The sequence below is a fragment of the Empidonax traillii genome, unplaced genomic scaffold, assembly GCF_003031625.1.
Source record: "Empidonax traillii isolate 1590-97213 ecotype Southwest subspecies unplaced genomic scaffold, ASM303162v1 scaffold1444:size425056, whole genome shotgun sequence".
In the NCBI taxonomy this organism is placed as follows: Eukaryota; Metazoa; Chordata; class Aves; order Passeriformes; family Tyrannidae; genus Empidonax; species Empidonax traillii.
In genome coordinates, this window is record NW_020956637.1 from 381,564 (window position 1) to 401,883 (window position 20,320).

Genomic DNA, 20,320 nt, shown 5'->3' on the forward strand with positions numbered 1-20,320 from the left:
AGCTGTTGTTAAGACTGAAAACTGTTACTAAAGTTATAAGAAGCGGCTCTTGGCAGCAGAAAACAATCCAGTGGTGATTTCAGTCAAGATTAGCAGGGAAGTCCTTTCACAGATACTGGGACAGAAATTCCTGGTTGGTGATTTTTTTGGGGTATTATTTCCAGTCTGGCCCGGTACAGACCACTCTGTTTGCTCTCCCAGTTCTGCAAAGAGAATTCTGGCAATAAACCCACATTTAATGTGGGGATATATCATTAATTCCACTGTGACCCTGAGCAGTGTTGTCCTGGTTCCTGCCCTCTTACCCCTTCACATGCTCATTTTTGAGGCTCCTGCTCTCATGTGCACAGGGGCAGGAGCAAGGCAAGCCTCCACATGGAAAAAGTCATGCTAGCATGGGGAAAAAAAAAAAAACCACCCCTAAAACACCTCACAGACAATATAGAACAAAAAGAATGTATATAAAAATTCTTATAATATGTCTGGAATACAATAGAAGCAAAATCTCCTGGCAGCAAACATTCATGCACTTGACTGCCAAGAAAAAAGGACTTTACAGAAGATGAGACATGAAAGGGATCCCTGCACAAAAACTAAAAGTCGGAACACAATAGTGTGTATTTCAGGCATATGAAAAGGAAGTGCCACAGAAATACTAAGGAGACAAGATACTCCAACAGAACCAGGAGGCGAGGAGGGAAGAAACTCAATCAGCAGTGACACAGGAGGGCTGGAGGAGGCAGCTCTTTGAATGGATCCAAGTCCTTAAAAAAAAAAAAGAAAAAAAAGAAAGGGCAGCAAAGCAATCCTGCCTGTTTATTTTATTATTATTATTTTTTTTCTTTTCCTTGGGTATTAATCTTTCTCCATTCTTCTCAGCTTTTAAAGGAACAAGGGAGGGCATGAATAATGCATTGGCAAGACCGAAAAGATACAAGGGGCTGTGTGTGCAGGGGACCCGTGGAATCCATAAAATGCTGTGTCTACAAGGAGGGTGCTGCTGGATTTTGGCTGGGCAAGGGCTGTGCAGGGATGCAGGAAACTGGGGAGATGAGGATGGTGCTGGGTGGGCTCCTCAGGAGAGGCTGGGAGATGTGGACAAGGATCGTTCCTGCCTTGCTAGTGCCTATCAAAAATCATGGAATCAAACTGGTTTGGGTTGGAAGGGAACTTAAATCCCATCCAGTCCCACCACCTTCCGCTAGCCCAGGTTGCTCCAACCTGGTCCCAAGGATTTGGGATCTCTGAGGGACCTGCAGGAGCCTTTGGGATGCAGAAGGTGCCGGTGCTGCTCGTGTTGGTGCTGCGGGTGCTGCGAGGGAAAGATGATGAGAGAGAAATCCCTGAGCTGCTTCCTGGCTGTCATCTCTGTGACAAGGAGGGAATTCCCAGCTGGGCACCTCCCACATCTCTCCCCTGTCAAACCCCAGCAAGACGTTCAGCCTTAGAAGGTTTTCTTGGTGTGCGTATATTTAACAAAAGAGATTATTTTTGTCCCACTGGGGCGACTTGAGCTGCTGCTGCTTTAAGGGGAAGAAACTATCACTGAGCTAAAACTGCAGGAGCTGTCAGTGCCTTGACTCTCCTGGCCAAATGAGTTGGTGCCAAAGCAGCGCAAGAGCTGAATTTTTTTTTTTAATTAAATATTCAAATACAGTTGAAGGGCCTAAACCTGGAGTTTTGCTGTCCTTGAAAAGGTACAAGTGCCCCGAGGCAAAGAGCAGGGCTTTCCAAGAGTTTGATGGCTCTATATGAGAAGCTGAATTCCTTTTTAATAGGTTGTTCTCTCTTTCCAAGATCAGAGGAGTCGCCTTTCCCCTCGCTGGTCCCTGGCACAGCCCCGCCGACTGCACTTCAAGCACAGACATTATTTTTAATGATGTCCTGTAACGAGAAGCCTCCTGCAATCATCCCCTTTAGATCTGGAACCTCTAAAGGATAGCTCAGGAAAACCAAGGGCTGAAGCAACCTTGGGAAGAAATCAAAACCCCCTCTGCCAGGCATTTCCTGCTGTGGCAGTGCTGGTCCTGCAGCCCCAGTGCCACCAGCTTGAAGGGTTGGAGGGGGGAGGAAACAATTTGATTACCTGTGATTTCTCCAGCTGAGCATCGTTTTGGAGCTCACAGGGCAGCCAGGGAGGCTTTTGGTCTGGTGCTGCTTGCCCTAAAGCAGGTGTTTGGCTGCAGTGTTGGAGCCTGAGTGATCTCAGAAACCAAACCCTCCGTTTAGGGGTCGCTTTTTATTCCTATTTTTGCCCGTTTTGCAAGGAGAGAGTTTTCAAAAAGAAAACCGTGGTGCCATTGAAGTCAAATTTACCTCTTGGGGGTAAGTAAGGAGGAAAGCATCCAGTTCCCAGGCTAGGAATTCCCAGGACCCAGAGATAATACCCAGAGAAGATGGGGCTGCCCCATCCCTGGAAGCGTCCAAGGCCAGGCTGGACAGAGCTTGGAGCAACCTGGGCTAGTAGAAGGTGTCCCTGCCCATGGCAGGGGGTGGAACTGGATGATCTTTAAGTTCCCTCCAACCCCAACCATTCTGGAATTCTAAATTCACTGTGTCTCTTGCAAGGGACTGAGTTCATCTGAATAATCCTGTGGATGATTCTGCAGGAATGTGAGGGACTGGCAAAGCCAAGAGCAGCTTGTAGGAGCTCAGGACCTTGTTGTTTTGCCTGGCTGTTCCTCTGTTTACCTGTCCTAATGCTTTTTATGGGGCTGCCATAAAAAAAACACTCATTAGTGTTGATTTTCATTAATGTTGATTCACCAAAAGCTTAATCAATCTTGTGTGACCAACGACCCCCCCTCCTTCCCAGGGGAGAACAAAGCTGTTGAACAAATTAGCCTTTACAGATTGGAGGCAGAGCTTGCAGATGCCACAGCCTGGGTACCAAAGCAGGAGGTGGGAGGATTCCTGTAACATGCCAAGGAAAAAGGATACTCTGAGGCCTTTTCCCTCCACACTTTTTTTTTTTTTTTTCTTTGCAATTTACACCAGGGGGATGGAGCAAGGAGGAGAGCTGTTCATGGACTGGGATGAAATGTGGGTGCTCTCTGCCTGCCACCAAGTTCTGAGGTGGCTGTGAAGTCCCTCATCTCTTGGTGCTGTGGCCCCTCGCCCTTAATGATGAATTTAGAGCTCTCCAGCTCCAGGGGAGTGCAGAGAGGATACAACTTCATCAGTTGAAGAGGGGTTGGTTCTGCAGTGAGAAGTTGTTAAAAACAGCAGCATCAAAGTGTGTTCCTTCATCTCTGCCAGCCCAAAACGTTGCAGCATCCTCACTGGGAGAGGAGTGGAAATACTTCCATGGGAACAGGAGGGAATATCCTCAAGCTGTAGCCAAGGAGGGGGTGAGATGCTTCTAAACTCATCTAAGAGGGCTGCTCTGGACTCCACAAAGTGGGAAGGAGGATCTGCATTTCCCTCCTGGCTGGTTGGGAGCTGAGGGGATCTCTGTCCTGGTTCCACTGGGTTCGTGGCATCAAACTGGTGTTGCTCAGAGGGTCTACAGCCCATCCCTCACTTTCCTTGGGGTCTGCAGACCCACTGACTCGTTTCACCCCGGCCATCAGGTTGGTAATGACTTTGCTTCTGCCTCCCTGGCTGGATGTGAATGGCTGTGCTGGAGGTGAAAGGCCCCCGTTCCCATTACCGATCCAATTTCCTGGACTTTTACCGGCTAGATAGGAATTGCCAGAGCGGAACAGCCTGATGGGCCATCGAGCCCGGTGTCTCCTCTCTGACAGCAGCTTGTGTTTGGCGTGTAATTAAAAGCCTTTTGTGCTATTTGACTTGTAATTTAATATCACGCTGCCACATCCATATCTCATTCAGGAAAGAATCAGCCCTGACATTTGCAAAGACAGAGACGAGCCCTCACCCGCGCTGAGCATCGCTCGGGGTGCTCAGGCAGGGACTCGGTGCCCTGAGCATGTGTTTGGTGTGAGGGTTCAGGGATGCTTCCCTCTGGCACAGAGGAAAAACCCGGGAAGAGCGGGGTTTGCAGGGAGCTGGCGCCGCGGCTGCCGGTGGGGGGGAAGTTGTGCTGTGATTTATTGGGTTCTGCTGCCAGCACTGAGATTAAGGAAAACGCCTTAAATGGTCCTTAAAAGCTGGCTCTGGGAGCAGAGATGAGCCCGTGTGATTACACACCTTCCCTGCCTCGGGGGGTGGGGTTTTCCCTGAGCCCCTCTGGGCTTGGAGCTGGAGCAGGTAAGGAGGGTGCCCAGTCCCATCTGTGCAGGATGGGGTGCAGGGGCAGGATGGCATCAAACCATCTTTGACCCATGTGGATGGTTCTTTCTCATAATTTCCCTATAATTTCCTCTTTGTTCTGCAGATGGCTGGTGGCTGCCCTCCATGAAGGGTTTGTCCATCACAGGAGTTGCATGTCCAAGAAGACAGGAGCTGAGGAACCCCTGTGCTCTGGAGCCAGGCTGGGAGAGCTGGGGGGGTTCACCTGGAGAAGAGAAGGATCCAGGGAGACCTGAGAGCCCCTTGCAGGGCCTAAAGGGGCTCCAGGAGAGCTGGAGAGGGACTGGGGACAAGGGATGGAGGGACAGGACACAGGGAATGGCTTCCCACTGCCAGAGGGCAGGGAGAGATGGGATATTGGGAAGGAATTCTTGTCTGGCAGGGTGGGCAGGCCCTGGCACAGGTTGCCCAGAGAAGCTGTGGCTGCCCCTGGATCCCTGGAAGTGTCCAAGGCCAGGTTGGACGGGGCTTGGAGCAATCTGGGCCAGTGGAAGGTGTCCCTGCCCATGGCAGGGGGCTTGGAACTGGGTGGTCTTTAAGGTCCCTTCCAACCCAAACCATTCTGTGGTTCTGAGATGAGCCAAGCTGGGCTCAGAGGGCTGAATGCCAAGCCCAACAGGTTTGAATCACTCTGCTTGTGATGGGAAGCAGAACGAATTTTTGAAAGCAAATTTTACTGGGAATGAGGTGATGCTGAACACCTTGCCTGGCCATTCTTCAGGGATGAATCTCACCTCAGTGGAGCTGCTCAGGGAGGTTTTGCATCAGCACCAGGCTTTGCCAAGCCCTTCTCCTCGGGCAGGCTCTACTTAAAACTGATTAATTTACCCACCTGAGTGCTACTCCCTCTAATTGACTGAACCTACAAGAAAACAAACCTGGGCTGATCAATAGAGAAATAATTTGGCAAATTGTGGCCATAAATCATTTGTGATCGACGTGTTAATGAATAAACCAAACTAAATCAATTTTCTTTATTAAAACACATTCCTTTCATCCAGTATTACTTTAGGCAGGTGCTGTGAGGAGGGGGGTGGGGCTGTTTACTCACCAAAAGCTTGTTGTGTTGAGCTGTGGTCAGAGCACACACCAGAGCCAGTTGTTCCCTGTGGTCCATGTGTGTATTCCAGACAGGCAGGTGGAGTGGGAAGCATCTTTTGGGAAGCCCTCTGCCCCCCCAGCTGAGTGGAGTGGGGTGTTAATTAACCTTGCTACTGCAATACTTCTATTTGCAAGGAGGAGGTAAAGGAGCCAGGTGACTGTGTCAGTGTTTTGTGCCACTGCTGTCACCCATCACTCACAATCCTGGGATGGAAGTTCAGCAGGATCTTCCAGCTCTGATATTTTCAGTGTTTATCCCTCTGCTCCCTTTCCCACCAGGAGTTTTCCCTCCTTGGTCTATGTGTTTTGTTGCTGGCAGAGCTGGAATTGGTGCTTTGGTCCATCCTTGGACCCTTCCCATGACTGTTAGTGGTGATATTTTACTTCCAGGCCCTGAGGGGCTCTGATCTGCATCTTGGCAATTCAAATCCCAACTCCAAGGTGAAAAGCAATTTCCAACTCCCTCAACAGTATTAAAAGGATCCAGGCTGCTCTGTGTCCTGATTTACAGCCAGGAGAGCTGCTCCAGGTCGTTTGCCTCTCGCCATGAGGGAGACCCACCTTGGAGAGCCGTGTGTGGGTGCTGCAGGAATCTGTTTACAGAGCCCCATCCTTTTTAACTGATATTGGAATAGTCCAAATGAACAAATAACAGAGCAACAATAAAAAAGGGGGGGGGGGGGGCGATAAATAACCTGGCACACCCAGCCAAGTGAAATGCGTGCGCTTGGAGAAGGTCAAGTTTTTAAATCTAAACGGGAGTTAAGTAAAATATGGCCTAACTAACTGGATTCCAAAGCTCATAAAGCGTTGATAGCGCTGAATGTCAGCCGGAATATATCTCCTCATCTTTTAGACGGAGAGCTGCTGCTTTCCTTGATCTTCCTTTCCCGGGGAAACGTTGCTCTGGAGCGGGAGGGAGCCTGTCAAGTGGCTTGTTTTGCTGTGTGCTGGCAGGGCAGAGCGGGGGAGGTCGCTGGGGTTAAGAGCAGCAGTGAAAGCTAAGCTGGAAGCGGCGCTCTGAGTGGCCGTGCTTCGATTTCTTAAGCTGAGCAGCGGGCTGGGGTGTTTGTGGAGGAGGCCTGGGAGAGGAGCCCAGGGCTGGAGCATCTCCCTGTTGCTGTTGAGTGCCTGGAGAGAGGGTTTGGGGTAGGGGTATATCTCCTTAGCTTGGCCATGGTGTCCTCCTCCCTTGGCCTTCATGTCTTGGAATTTGCCACAGACTTGCCATGAAGATGGATGTTCCAGGTGAGACCTTTCACTAGATCTGTGATCCCAGAGTTATTTGGGTTGGAAATCTAACCCTAACCCTGCCATGGGTAGGGGCACCTTCCACTAGCCCAGGCTGCTCCAAGTCTGATCCAACCTGGCCTTGGACACTTCCAGGGACGGAGAAGACACAGTTTTCCCTGGGCAACCTGTGCCAGGGCCTCAGCACCCTCACAGGGAAGAACCATTTGCATATTTAAACCTGTAGAGGAGGTACCAGCTGCATCACTGCTCCTCCAGAGGACACAGACACTCCCTTGACTTTCAGAACCAGCCCTTGAAGAAGTTTAGTACAAATCTTCTGTGTTTATTTGTTTTCATTTATTTTCTCCATTCCCTCTCCCGCGATCGATACCGTTATTTGAATAAAAATGCACTATGTACAAGAGCAAATGCCACACAGAGAATACCAATTGAACACTCTGCCTTGAAGTGAAGCCACCGAGGGGGAACGCAATTCTCCTGGGGAGCAAGAGGCCATCAAACCCTGATAGCAGCACACGAGGAGCCACGCTCTGCACGCAGCTCTGACGGGGAAAAAAAAAAGAAGAAAGGGAAGCAAAAGAACCAAATCCCCACTTCAAAAGCCTCCCCGTTTCAAAGCAGTGCACAGACATTAACTGGCTTGTCTTCCCCACACCCTGGTGTGGTAGCACTGTGTTGTTTTCTGCCCTGCAGGAGCGGCTCAGTCGAGGCCCCAGCCCAAAGCTTTGTGGGCTCTGCAGGTTGGAGGTGGTGCTTCAGCAGGTCAATGAGCAGTGGGGTCCCCTGGGTACCATCCTGCCCTCCCCTGGGGCTGGTGGGCTCTGCCAGGCTGGAAAAGGGTGGCACAAGTGGTTTCTTTATCAATGTGAAGCTTTAGATTTGTTAATTTATTTTTAGCAGGTTCCAGTATGTCAAGGGGCTCCCAGAGAGCTGGAGAGGGACTTGGGACAAGGGCCTGGAGGGACAGGATGGGGGAATGGCTTCCCACTGCCAGAGGGCTGGGTTAGATGGGATAATGGAAAGAATTCTTCCCTGTGAGGGTGGGCAGGCCCTGGCACAGGTTGCCCAGAGAAGCTGTGGCTGCCCCTGGATCCCTGGAAGTGTCCAAGGCCAGGTTGGAGCAACCTGGGCTGGTGGAAGATGTCCCTGCCCGTGGCAGGGGGCGGAACAAGATGATTATTTAGTTCTCTCCCAATCCAAACCATTCTGTGGTTCTACAGTTGGGCTTGCAGCTGCTTGTAAATACTGATCACAACCCCCTGTTATGAAGATACCTGGCAAGTCTGCCCAGAAATCAGTGTATTGCACCAGCCCAGCTCATGGAAAGGCCATGGACTGTTGCATTACTCTTTCCTCCTCAGAGCAGACATTCTATCACTGTTTCTTGCTCCTTTGTGAGTTTTGTGATGAGGACAAACTCTCCTTTTTTTGTTACAAGTATTTCCAGGCCTTGTGATGGATATGAAGGCAAAAGGCATTGTCTGAAACACTTGCAAAGACTTTAAAAACCAACTTCTGTGTGGTTTTGGTCTTTTATTGGTTGGTTTTTTAGTGTGTGTGTTTTTTTTTAACTAGTCCAACCCAGGGAAGGTGTTTAAAGGTGAGTTCCTTCAGCAATACTAAATCTTCACACCTAAAGGATAGGAATTCCTTTCTCATTCTACACTCCAACCTGCTCCTAGAGCTTGGGGCTGTCCTCTCCCAGGTCAGATGTGGCCTTCAGATATTCCAGGTGAGCATGTTACCTTGAGTGGCTCCTGCAAGGGTTTGGGAGTGATGGAGTGTGCCGTGGGAGCTGGCCGGCTCCAGCTGACAAGATAATGAACTGCTAAATAAAGCACAGGAGAAAGGGAAATCCATGATAAATCCACCTCTCATGTGCCGTGGAGGAGACGGATAAACTCCCTCTCTGCTCCTGACAGCGGGATTTTTCTCTCCTTTGACTGTTGCAGGAGATGTGGTGAAGATGCTGCTCCATCCCCGTCCTCCCCCAGCACTGGGGGACAGACAGACAGACACAGGGCAGTGCATCATCACAGCCTGTTGGATTGTGTCCTCCTGGAAGGTCAGGCATGGCTGGGGACACGTTCCTCCACAGGGATGTGTCCCTCTAGTGCTGCTCAGTGACTCTTGAGCCCTTGTGTTTAACCAGTGATGATTAATTTGAGGGCCATCAGGCTCTTGTCCCTCTCTCTGGGGTGGGAGGGTCCTTCCCCCTCTTTCCTCCTTGCACAGTGGCTGAAGCTGCTTCTCCAGCTGGATGCCACAAACTGCAAATCCAATCCCAGCTCCCCACTCCAGACCCTGCTGCTCCTGTTTCTCCCCGTGCTCTCTCCATGGGGATGTGATAAACTCTGAAATTCTCTCTGAAATCATTGGAAGGCCCATGCTGAGTCGATGAACCAGGGCCAGAGGAGCGTTGGGGGTGGGGAGCTGGGGAGTTTGGGCCGTGGGTCACTCTCTGCTCTGGCTGTGCTGGCAGCGCATTAATGCAGAGGCAGGCAAGGAGCTGAAGTGTGTCACAAAAACACTTTATTGCGTGGGTCACAGGCTGGAATAACGGGGCAGTGACAGGTCAGTGCTGGGATGTGTCACTGGAGCCAAACAGCCCCCAGGAAAGTGCCATTAGGGCCGTTCTCGGAGCGTGACGGAGCCGGCCCGGGGTCAGGCTGGCTCTCAGCCTTGCCCAGCAGCTCGGAAGAAGTTGGCTACTTCCTTTCAGTGCACTGCCTCTCCCAACTTTTTTTTCAAGGGCTGATTAATAAATCATGTCGTTTGCCCAAGACTCCCTCGGTCCCCACCCAAACACAAACACTCCCCGTCACCACCACCTTGCGCCTGGCAAAGCTGCTCCCTCTGACAATCAATTACCCTCCGGAGATGAAATTATTGTTTAATGGCTTTTGGAACAGGCTCCTGCTCTGACATTCATCACAATCAATAATGCATCAGCGGGGACAAAAGAAATTACCTGCCTCCTGCTAAGTGAAAGGGTCCATTTGTATTCTGCACGGCCCCTTCACGCCCACTGAGCTGGCAGCCGCGGGTGGATCGTGCCGGTGGCGCTGAGGGCAGCTGGCTCGGGCTGAACTCCACAAAACTTGGCTACAACTTCATCACCAGGGCTGCTTTTAGCAGGGCTGGGTGGGAGGTTGGGGATTAGGGGTGGTGGATGCCCAGTGCAGCGGGGTGCTCCGTCCTGGAATGTGGTTGAACAACTCCAGCAGTCACCCCAACCACCTCTCCAGTCACCCCAGTGCCTCCACAGCCCCTCCATCCCAGCCTCACCTCATCAACTCCACACCACACATACCCTCCAGAAGCCAGGATTACCATCCCATCCCTGGAAATGCATCTCAGCCTCAGTGCATCAACTCTACACCACTGACACCCTCCAGAAGCCAGGATTGCTATCCCATCCCTGGAAACGCATCCCAAGCTGCATTTCCAGCAAGACACAACCTATAAATATCCTAAAATCTTAATCTTATCCTATGGGAGCCCTGTCCCAAACCATTTTGGGAGGCTCTCAGTGGTGGGCTGACAGAGGGTGTGTCTTGCTGGTTTTGGTGTTGAATTGTGCTAAAACCAGCCTGACACATCAACCCCAAATCAACATCCTGATATCAAGGCAAAGATTTGGGAGATAAGGTGCTAAGCTGACCTGCAGTGTGTCTGCAGCCAGGCCTCCCAGTTATTCCAGGCCCTCAGCAGGGGTGGAATGCTGGGCCCAGGGTGTGATGATGCAGCCTCAGGGAGCAGTGTTTTATCCCAGCCATCCCAGATGAACCAGTTGTTATAACAGCCTGGGTGTCTGCAGGGAAGGTTTTCAGCCTTTAAATAATCAATTAAAAAGCCCAGATACTCAATAAGCAGAAGATGATCTTAGTGCTTCTTCCCTTAAGGTGACTTTGAAGGTGCCAGCCTTCCAGAGGATGCCATGGCCATGCCTGGAAGGGTCTCAAGGCAATCAGCTTTATTTTATTTTAAACATCCACCCCAATTAGTGGGGAACCGAGGAGCTTAATCAGCTCAGGGCCCTGAACACTGTTTGCCTTAGAGCCACTTGATCCCCATTGTTTTCCCACTTCAGCTGCTGCTTTGCCCTCAGTGCAGCTGTGGGAGCTGGGATCAAGGGGGTGCTGGATCAGGTGGGGTCAAGTGTTCTGAGCAGACAGGTCCCTGTTCCCCATGGGAGAGTCTCTGCTGTAGAATTCAGAGTAGGAAACACCCTCCCCCCAACCCCCAACCCCCAGTTCGTTCCTTCACTGCTTGAAAAATAACATCTTTATTAGGGAACCTGTTTCCAAGAAGACTTTGGGAATTTGGCAACCCATAGGACTGCCCAGGACTTAATTGGCCCTCACTGGGACACAGTGTATGACCAGAAGCACTGAATGTGTTGATTTTCCCGTTCTGGCTCCTCATGAGGCTCTTTGCTGCTGGTTTCATCCCTTTTGCTTCAGAGGTACAAGCCCTGAAGAGCCTCTTGGGCTGTGTGGTCCTGAGTGACACACCAGTCCTGCAAGGGGAGGGGAGGTGCAACAAACTGGGCTAAAGGCAGGCATTTCTGTGATTTTTCTTTTCTTTTTTGGGGAGACATTAAAATTGTCTCCTTGCTGAAGATGGGATGAGAATGCAAATTGGGTAAAGAGAAGCCTTTCTGCTGTCTGGGACTGTTCATCCTGGAGCAGAGAAGGCTCCAGGGAGATTCAGAGTTCCTTCCAGTGCCTAAAGGGGCTCCAAGAGAGCTGGAGAGGGACTTGGGACAAGGGACTGGAGGACAGGACAAGGGGGAGTGGGGGATAGATGGGATATTGGAAGAAAATTGTTCCCTGTGAGGGTGGGCAGGCCCTGGCACAGGTTGCCCAGAGAAGCTGTGGCTGCCCCTGGATCCCTGGAAGTGTCCAAGGCCAGGTTGGACGGGGCTTGGAGCAACCTGAGCTGGTGGAAGGTGTCCCTGCCCATGGCAGGGGGGTGGAACTGAATGATCTTTAATTTCCCTTCCATTCTCTGATTCCACGATTTCTCTTTCTCTTTCTGGGACCCCTTGCCGAGAGTGGCTTGAGCAAAGGGCTTCACCTCCCCGTTTGGCTTTGAGATCATCCCCTTGAGCAGATGCCCGTGGGTTTGGGGCTTGCTGGGGACCGTGTGATCCCCGGGCAGCAGCGAGGGGATGCTGCGGCAAGAAGGGAGCAAACCGAGAGGCTGGAGAAGGTGGGAGGAGGCTCCGAGAGGCACGTTCGCAGCACACCGCGTTTCTCTGTAATCCAACATGACTTTCCCCTCTGTTGGCAGGGGGTGCACATGATGTTAACATTCATTATCGTGTCAGAGCCGCCCGACTGCCAGAACACATTACGTGTTCTCCTCTAACGCGCGGGGCGCTGACAAACCCCATCCGCTGGCTCCGCAGAGGTCTGAGCCTCCGCAGCCTCGCGGAATGCCAGGGATACCGCTGGAATGAGCGGCATTCCCAGGCGGAGGGCTCCCCCCGCTGCTGCTTGAGGGCTTGGGATGCCGCCGCGCGGGATGCAGAAATAAATTAATAATAACAATTAATGAGAGGATGAGCGGGGTGTGATGATATCTGCGAGCAGGGATGTGCTGCAAGGACTGCGGAGCAAGGCAGGAGGGGGATGTGGCAGTTTAATTCCCGAGGCTCGGTAATTGAGGAAGTGAAATGCTTCCTGCAATCCTGGAGTTTGGGTTTGTGTCCGTGCCCAGAGAGGAAAACAGGCGCTTGCAAAGGGAGGAAAACTCTCTGCTCCCTGTGCAATAAGCAGGAAAACTCATTTTCTTCCTCCAGGTCAAATTTAAACCTGGCCAGGGAGGTGGAAAGGGTTGTCCAGCCCTGGCACAGGCTACCCGGGGCAGGGGTTGGACTCCCCACCCACGGAGGGATTGAAAAGCTGGGTGAATGTGGCACGTGGGACGGGTTTGGCAGCGCTGGGACAGTAGTTGGGCTCCATCTCACGGGGTTTTTCCAGCCTTAATGGTTTTGTGGTGTTCTCCCCCACGTCAGACAACACCCCCTTCCCTGTGTGCCCCCAGGCTGGAGCTCCTGCACCTCCCCAAACTTTTCCCAGGCTCCCCATTGATCCCCTGGCTGATGGAGCTGTTGAACCAGCGCTGGTGTCGAACTGTCATTTTTCTCCCAGGTCCTTAAAAGGGTTTTTAACTGTCAGCCCTCTCCTGCATCTTTGCTCCTAATAATCAATATTGATTTTCCTGTAATGCCGTCCATCCAGGTGCCACGGCCTATTTGTTGTGAGATGAGAATCTCGATGAGCTTATCAAATGAAGCCCATATTTTTCTCATGTCTCTGCACGTGTGCATATGCAGAAATACCCTACTAAGATGATTATCTTCCTTTTGCTGGGAAAAAAAAAAAATAAAAAAAATGGAGTCAGGCTTTGCAGCTGGAAAAAATACCCAGTTTTGGTTCTTTTTGTTCTTGCTTTTGGGGTGATCTCTGTTCATTGTGGGCACAGAGATCCCCTGGCACTGGGATGCTGCTGCCCACAGGCAGGGAGCTGGTCTGGAATCCAAGTCCTGGCTGCTGTCGTTCCAGTCTTTTTGGATGTGTTATCCTGTCCAGGGAAGATTTTGGCTGCTGGCTTGCAAGACCAGGATTTGTAAAGGCTTTTTAAACAGATTTTCCCCTCCATGAAGCCGCTGAGTTTCATAATGATCATCCCTGGCATTAAATCCTGCTGCAAGTTTGTGTTTCTAAGTGGGATTTTATTTTTTTTTTTTCCAAGAGGAACTGGTGTGGTGCTGTTAAAAACCATGAAACTGGTTTTACTGGTTGTCTTTAATCTCCCAGTGTCTTGGGGTTGGCCAAGGATCCAATTGTTTTCCTCAAGAATGAACAAGAGGCATCGACACTGTCCCAAAAATGTGGCTGATACATCCTGCCTAAGCAATAAGTGATATCCCTGTGATGGCTGTGTTTTTTCCAGGAATCTTGTTTATTAGTGTTTTAGGTCAGAGCATTGTAGGATTTGACTGGAGACAAGCTCCTGTTTCCTAAGCTGGAAAAGATTTTCTATAAGGAGCCTCAGCAGAGATAACATGAAAACAAAAGGTGATTGAATGTGACTGAAAATGTGCCAAAGAAATATAGGGTTTTACCCAAACTGTTGGAGGAAAAAGTCGATTTTTCCATTTTTGACAGAGGCCTGCCAGATAAGATGCCTCAAATCGGCTTATTGAATTATAAACCACCGACATTTTGAAGCAGAACGCTTTGCTTTGAAGTGAAATGCTGAGATTTTTCATTCTGACATCTCCCAATTGATGTTTTTGGTAACTTTCTGCACACCTGGTAAAAGTGAGATTGGCAGGGAAAAGTTCAAGGCATTAAAATGCTGAATTGCTGAAGGGGTAAAAAAAAAAAGCCTTTTTCTAGATAATTCTCATTAAAGCCAACCTGTCCAGTTTCTGCCTCATCTCTCCACTATCCATAATTATGACCCAAAATACCCACTAGTTTGGGGGTTTGGGGGGTTATTTGTAATTAGTGTGGCAAAGATCCCCCTGGGTTTTGAACCTCTAAACCATTGGAGGGGCTTTCTTGAATATGATGCTTTTTCTCCTCTTTTCCACTCAAAACTTCCCCATTATTGAAATGAGCTCCTAAGGTGGGGAGGTTTCACGAGATGGTTCCAACATCCTTTTATAGAAATAAATATTGTCTCCTTTTGGGTTTACTGAGAAGGGGATTTCTGGGAGATAAATCCATTTTTGATTCCACACCAGTCCATTTGGATAATACTGGAAAATAAAGTCATTGTCCTTGCTGGAAATAGCTGGAGGAGTTGAGACGTAGTTGAATTCTTTTGGTTCATTTTGGGGTTTCCTGATGGAGGGAGCAGAGCACGAAATGGGGAGGGGTCACCACAGAGCCTGGGAAGTGTTTTGGGAAAGAAAACAGATTGGAAATCTTGGATTCCTCCAAGTAATGTGTGCTGATTTCAAAATCCCTGCTGGCAGAGGAAATGGAGCTGTTTCCCATAGGGCCTAGTTTGGGTTGGAAGGGACCTTAAAGCTTCTCTAGTCCAGGGATGCTTTCTACAGCATCTCCAAGAGGGGAACGTGCATGGAGAGAAAGCTGGAGGGTTGGAATATGCACCAAAAAGTGCCTTATAAAATAAATATAAAAGGATAAATAAAACTAAGGAGGGAAGGGAAGCGAAACATCAAAAGAAATGAAGCGGCAGCAAAAGACAAAGTGAAGTTCTGCCTCTCAAGCGCTTTTGTGGCTTTTCCAGCACATCCCTCTTGGATTTCCTCTTGGTTTGGGGCTGGAGGAGGGGGCAGAAAGCTGGGGCTGAGCAAAGCTGAGCCAAGGATGGTAATAACCCCTCCTGAGAGTCCCCCAGCGCCTGCACATGAAAGCCCTGCCCCTGGCACTGCTGATTAGACAGCTCTAATTGTCTCCCTGGAATACTGGAGCAGGGAGGAACCTACACAGTGTTTGCTGAGCTGGCCAAGCTCCTAAAATTAACCCCTGTTGGATTGGGGAAGGGAGAGTCGGGGACCAGGAGCCACCGGGAGCAACTGGGGTTGGATGATGGGCTGGGGGTGATGCCAAAGGTCCCCCCAACCTGGTCCCTCAATGGAAAAGACTTATTTGAGGTAGTTTTGGGAAAAACTTCAGCTTTAGCTGCATGTGCTCAATAAAGCTTGGAGTTCAATACCTCCTAATGCCGAGCCCGAGTGTATTAACTCAAGACTTCCCAGGGATTGGGGCATGAACATCCAGGAGCTCTGGCTGCAAGGAAAATATTGGATGCTTCCATCAATATTTGATAAAAGTGGGAGATATCTTATCTTCTTCTGTATATTATGTAGTGAGGCTGCACATTTGCTCCTATTTGTCTGGGAACTTTTTACGGTCCCGAAAAGCAGCGTCATCCCAGAACGGTTTGGGTTGGAAGGGACCTTACAGCTCATCCCCTTCCACCCCCTGCCATGGGCAGGGACACCTTCCACTAGCCCAGGATGCTCCAAAGTGTGATGAGGAGGGAGATATCCCATGGAATCTGTTTGCAAGCACTCAGCTCTCCATGGCAAATAATTCAGGCAAGCGTTGCTCTCACGTCCTGTGCATTTGCAAAGCAGCAATTTATCAGAGTGATTTTTATTCTCATTAAGGCAAATTAAGCCCACAAAGCTGGCAATGGATGGAGAGAGAGAGGGGGGGGAAAAATAAAAAAAAAAAAAGAAAAAGGGAAAAAATCGGCGTTCATGAAATATTTATTAAAAACAGCCATTGTAATAAATATTTGAAACCTGGTTATTAATGTTAAATCATATCAGTGTCAAGGGTGTGTTTCACACGTTCTGCTAACTGGGCTGGCAGACCCGTGGTGCCATGGGGTCAGCTGGCACTGGGACCGATGGAAAAGCCGAAAACACAGGGGATGATGGAAATAAGTGGGAGAAGAACAAGGCCAAGGGCTTGCCAGGAGTGACGTGGCTCTGCTGCACCAGCATCACCCCCGGCGTGCCCTGATCGTAACCTAAACACCTCTCCCTAAAAGCTGATGATTATTTTCCAATAGGGAAAATAATGGCTCGTCAGTGGGGCAGGGTAATTATCCCGAGGGGGAGGAGGAAAATCAGGGCCTGTGCTATAAACCACCCTGTGCTGCAAAACAAGGAAATAAATCTTTAAACTGGGATAATAGCACAGGCAGGAAAATCAATATTGATTATTAGAAGAGGGGGCAGGAGGCTGTAAAAGTCCCTGCGAGGCAAAGGGAAGGATTTTTTGTGAGGAGCTGCTGGGTAAGTGAGAAGGGGTGGAGGGGTGAAGGCTTTTCCTGGGGGGGGGGGGAAACAGGGTTTGGCTCTTTCTTGGGATCTTTGCCTCGGGGCAGGAACCTGTAAAGGATGAAGGGGAGGAGAAGGATGGGGCTGTGTTGGACCACAGTGGGTTTGGGATATCCTCAGTACTACGGTGGGATGTACCAGCCCTGGGATGGAGGCAGGAGCTAGGTGAGACTTTTCAAACACCTGGACATTTCTCATGGTTTGTCTGGGAGAAAAGAAATCAGTTTTAAAATGCGTAACAGTCTCAATTATTAATGGAAGCAGTCTTTGATTCAACTGACCTCTCGTTTGAAACTTTGCTTTTCCTTTTTCCAACAAATAGAAAGGATAAAAGCTTGAAAGAGGAGCACTTGGCTAAATCCCAAACCTGATTCCCCTCATCTTGCTGCTTCTGGATGTGGAAGTGCTGCCTCAAAGGGGTGGGGTAGAGACAAGGGCAAACCTACTACTTGTTTTCTAAATAAGTTTTGGCAAATAATACCCCTCTGTGCCTCAGTTTCCCTGCCTTGGAGGTTGTTATTGAACCCATGGTTATTCAGAGAGAGAGGTGGTAATTAATTATTTCATGTGTGATTGTTCAGGGAGCAGAGGGAGCACAAAAGCTGGGTGGGCACTCCTGGCTCCACATCAGCTGCATCCTCCTCATCCCTCACAGGGATCCCACTGACGGATCAGCTCAGCTCAGCCTCCCCCTGGGAGAGGTGGGAGCTCTGCTCCACGCAGCCCCTTCCAAAGCCCATGTCATGGTTCCAGCCCTCCAATCTGAGCAGAAGTGGCATTTTATGAAAATATTCCAAGCCAGCAAATAGAGAAACGGTAATTTAGTCATGGACCCACAAAAGCTGGTGTAGAGCAGATTTACAGCCCCGTGCTGAGATGCTTTTATGTGAAACACAGCTTCAGAGGGGAAGCCATCTATCAGGCAAGGAGCCCGAGTGCAGGAGATTTAAAAGGCAGCTTCCTTTTGTTCCCTAATAGGTTGGACACTTGGGTGTGAAAGTGGAGGAGGCGGGAAGGGGGGAAATCAGGAGGTGTTAGGAGTGACATTCATAATGGCAACACCGTGCACCTATTTTGGTAATAGGCTTTAAACATCTAAGAAGGTGAATCCTCTTATTCCCAGCGTTTTATTTTCCCCTTCGCTGTAGATTTCTCAGCTGGGGTTGACTCTGCCACGAGCTGTGAGGAGACTGATGGGAGATGGGAGACCCTGGGCCCTTGGGAGTGCTGGAACCTGTTATTTCCCAGGTTTCAACCCCCCTGGGTTAATTTGAGTTTGCTTTTTAAACTTGCTGATGGCTGCCTGGTGGCCATGGCAGCTCTCCTGCTCCCTGGCACCCTTGTTCTCTCTCTTCCCAGGATCCCTGCCCTCTCCTCACCCTGGCATCCCTGCTCTCTCCTCTTCCCAGCATCCTTGCTCCCTCCTCTCTGTACCTGGAAGTGAGGTCCCTTGGCTAAGTGCATCTGGCACACCCTCAAAATTAACCACTAAATCTCCTTCTCCTGCCTTTTAGCTGCGAATTAGGCAGCTAGAGGCTCATCTAAATTAAAACTTACTCTCCCCAGGCTATTTCAGTGCCTCTTTTTTGGGCTGAGGTTGGGGCAATGCTCATCCCCCCCCCCTTCCTGAAGCCACTGTTGCTCCTCTCCACACCCATAGGGGTGATTTGCAATGGCATTTGCACTTGCTGTGGGATTTTCCCTCAGGAGAAGTGCAGGCCAGCAATTCCAGCCTGCCAGGAAAAAAAAAATCCTTAGCTTTAATCTTTGTGAAGGGAAGAGCAGGTGAGGGAACAAAGAAACAGGGGAAGGCAGGAAAAGAAAAGGGTGGGCAAGAGGGTGTGGAAGGGAAGTTGGCGTGAGGAGAGATCAGATGGAAGGGAGAGCTTTCATGGGCTTGGATGTGAGGGGGAGGACAAAGGGATGAAGGCAGAGACTGATGGTGTGTGGGGAAGCAAAGCTTTTGAGCAGGAGCCTCCTGGGGTGGCTCATTGTGGGCTCTGTGCCACCCACATGGGTGTCACCTCCCCTGGATCCTTCCCAGCTCCAGCAGGATCCACACCCGGTGGTCATGGGTGTTGTTTCCTCTGAGCTGCCAGTGACTCACAGACCTGTTTTTAAGCTGTCCAGAAAATTCTAATTCCTAAAAACCCTGGGGTTATTTGTTTCACATTCCCTGGCAGAGCCAGAGGCTGGTGAGTCAAAAAGAAGGAGGGAGGAACTGACATCCTGGGATTCCTCCTGGGAAAACTGGAGGCTGTGGCTCAGGAGGTTTGGTGCTTCTCCTCTGAGATTGGAGCATCTTGCTTTGCCACCAGCCCTTGGGATGGTCCTGGCAGAGCTTTTCCCTCTGGTCCCTCCTTCCACAGACCTGGTGCTCGAGGAGAACCAAATCCTGCTTACACAGAGCATCATTCCCATGTGCCTCTCCCCAGGGAAGGAATGGGAAAACCAACATTTCCATCAACTGTCACATAGATCCAAGGCATGGCTGGAATGTGCTCAGATGCTCCAGTGATAAGCACATTCCAAGGGAAAGATGTGTGAGGTCTGCTGGGAAATAGGTTGTCCCTACAATGAGGAACCCAGGAGATGAAGACTGACACAAATCAGCTCCCTGGATGAGGACAAAAACCTTCTAAAAACACAAAATGCATTGGCTTTAGAGCTTAGCTTTGAATGACTCAGCACTGCAGGTGCCTGCTTGTTCCATGCTGGAGAGCAGATCAAAGGAGAACACAAAAAGGGGGTGGAAATGCAACATTTTGGGGTGATTCGAGGCTGGTCCTGACTTCCTTTTAGTTTTCCCTTTCTCCCCACTTAGACATATGCCAGAAAGACATTATTTTTGGAGGATTTGTCTGGTTTGGGGTATCTCTACCCTGGGATTGGGGTCTCTGAGGGGGAAGCAATTCCCAGTTCAGCTGGAAGGTACAGGCTGGAGCAACGTCTGGAGCTGACTGAACATTTATAGGGTATGATTTCAACTATTATCATAACTATCCTGTATTGCATAGCCTAATAAAGACATCAATTTAAGCCCCTTACAAGTGGCAATTACCTAATAAAATGCAGTAAGGATCTTCCAGCTTGGCAGTAAAATTAGCATTACTGGGTTTTAATTAATTGCCCAAGCCTGAATGGCTCTTCTATGTCCTGTGCAAGAGGAGTGGCTGCATGACCGTGTGTGAGGATGGGATAAGACTTGAAAAAGAAGTCAGTGAGCCCCAAAATTGGCTCCATGCCTGGGAGACAGAGGGTGCTGGGGAGAGCTCCACTGGTAAAGGGGGTCTGTGGTTCCAGTTTGTGCTGCTGGGAATAATAGGACTTGTGTGCTGTCACAGAATCCCAGATGGTCTGGATTGGGAGGGACCTTAAAGCTCATCCTGTTCCACCCCTGCCATGGGCAGGGACACCTTCCACCAGCCCAGGTTGCTCCAAGCCCCGTCCAACCTGGCCTTGGACGCTTCCAGGGATCCAGGGGCAGCCACAGCTTCTCTGGGCAACCTGTGCCAGGGCCTGCCCACCCTCCCAGGGAAGGATTTTTTCTGAATATCTGATCCAAATCTAACCTCTTTCAGTTTAAAGTCATTTCTCCTTCTCCATTCCTGACGCCACTTCCCCACGGACTGAGCAGCAGCACCTTTGGCATCAGAGCCCCCCCAGGCAGGAGGAATCCACCTGAGAGCCCCAAATCTCCTTGTGCCTGACCCAGGAGCTCAGAGCTCTTTGCAAAACACCTGCTGGAAGAGCTGCATGGCTTTGCCATCGCCCCTTCTCCCCACCAGAATGGAGAGTTTCCTCTCCCAGTCATTTTTCCTGGATTTATTCGATATGCCGATGCCAGCAGGGTCCCAAGCCCTGTGA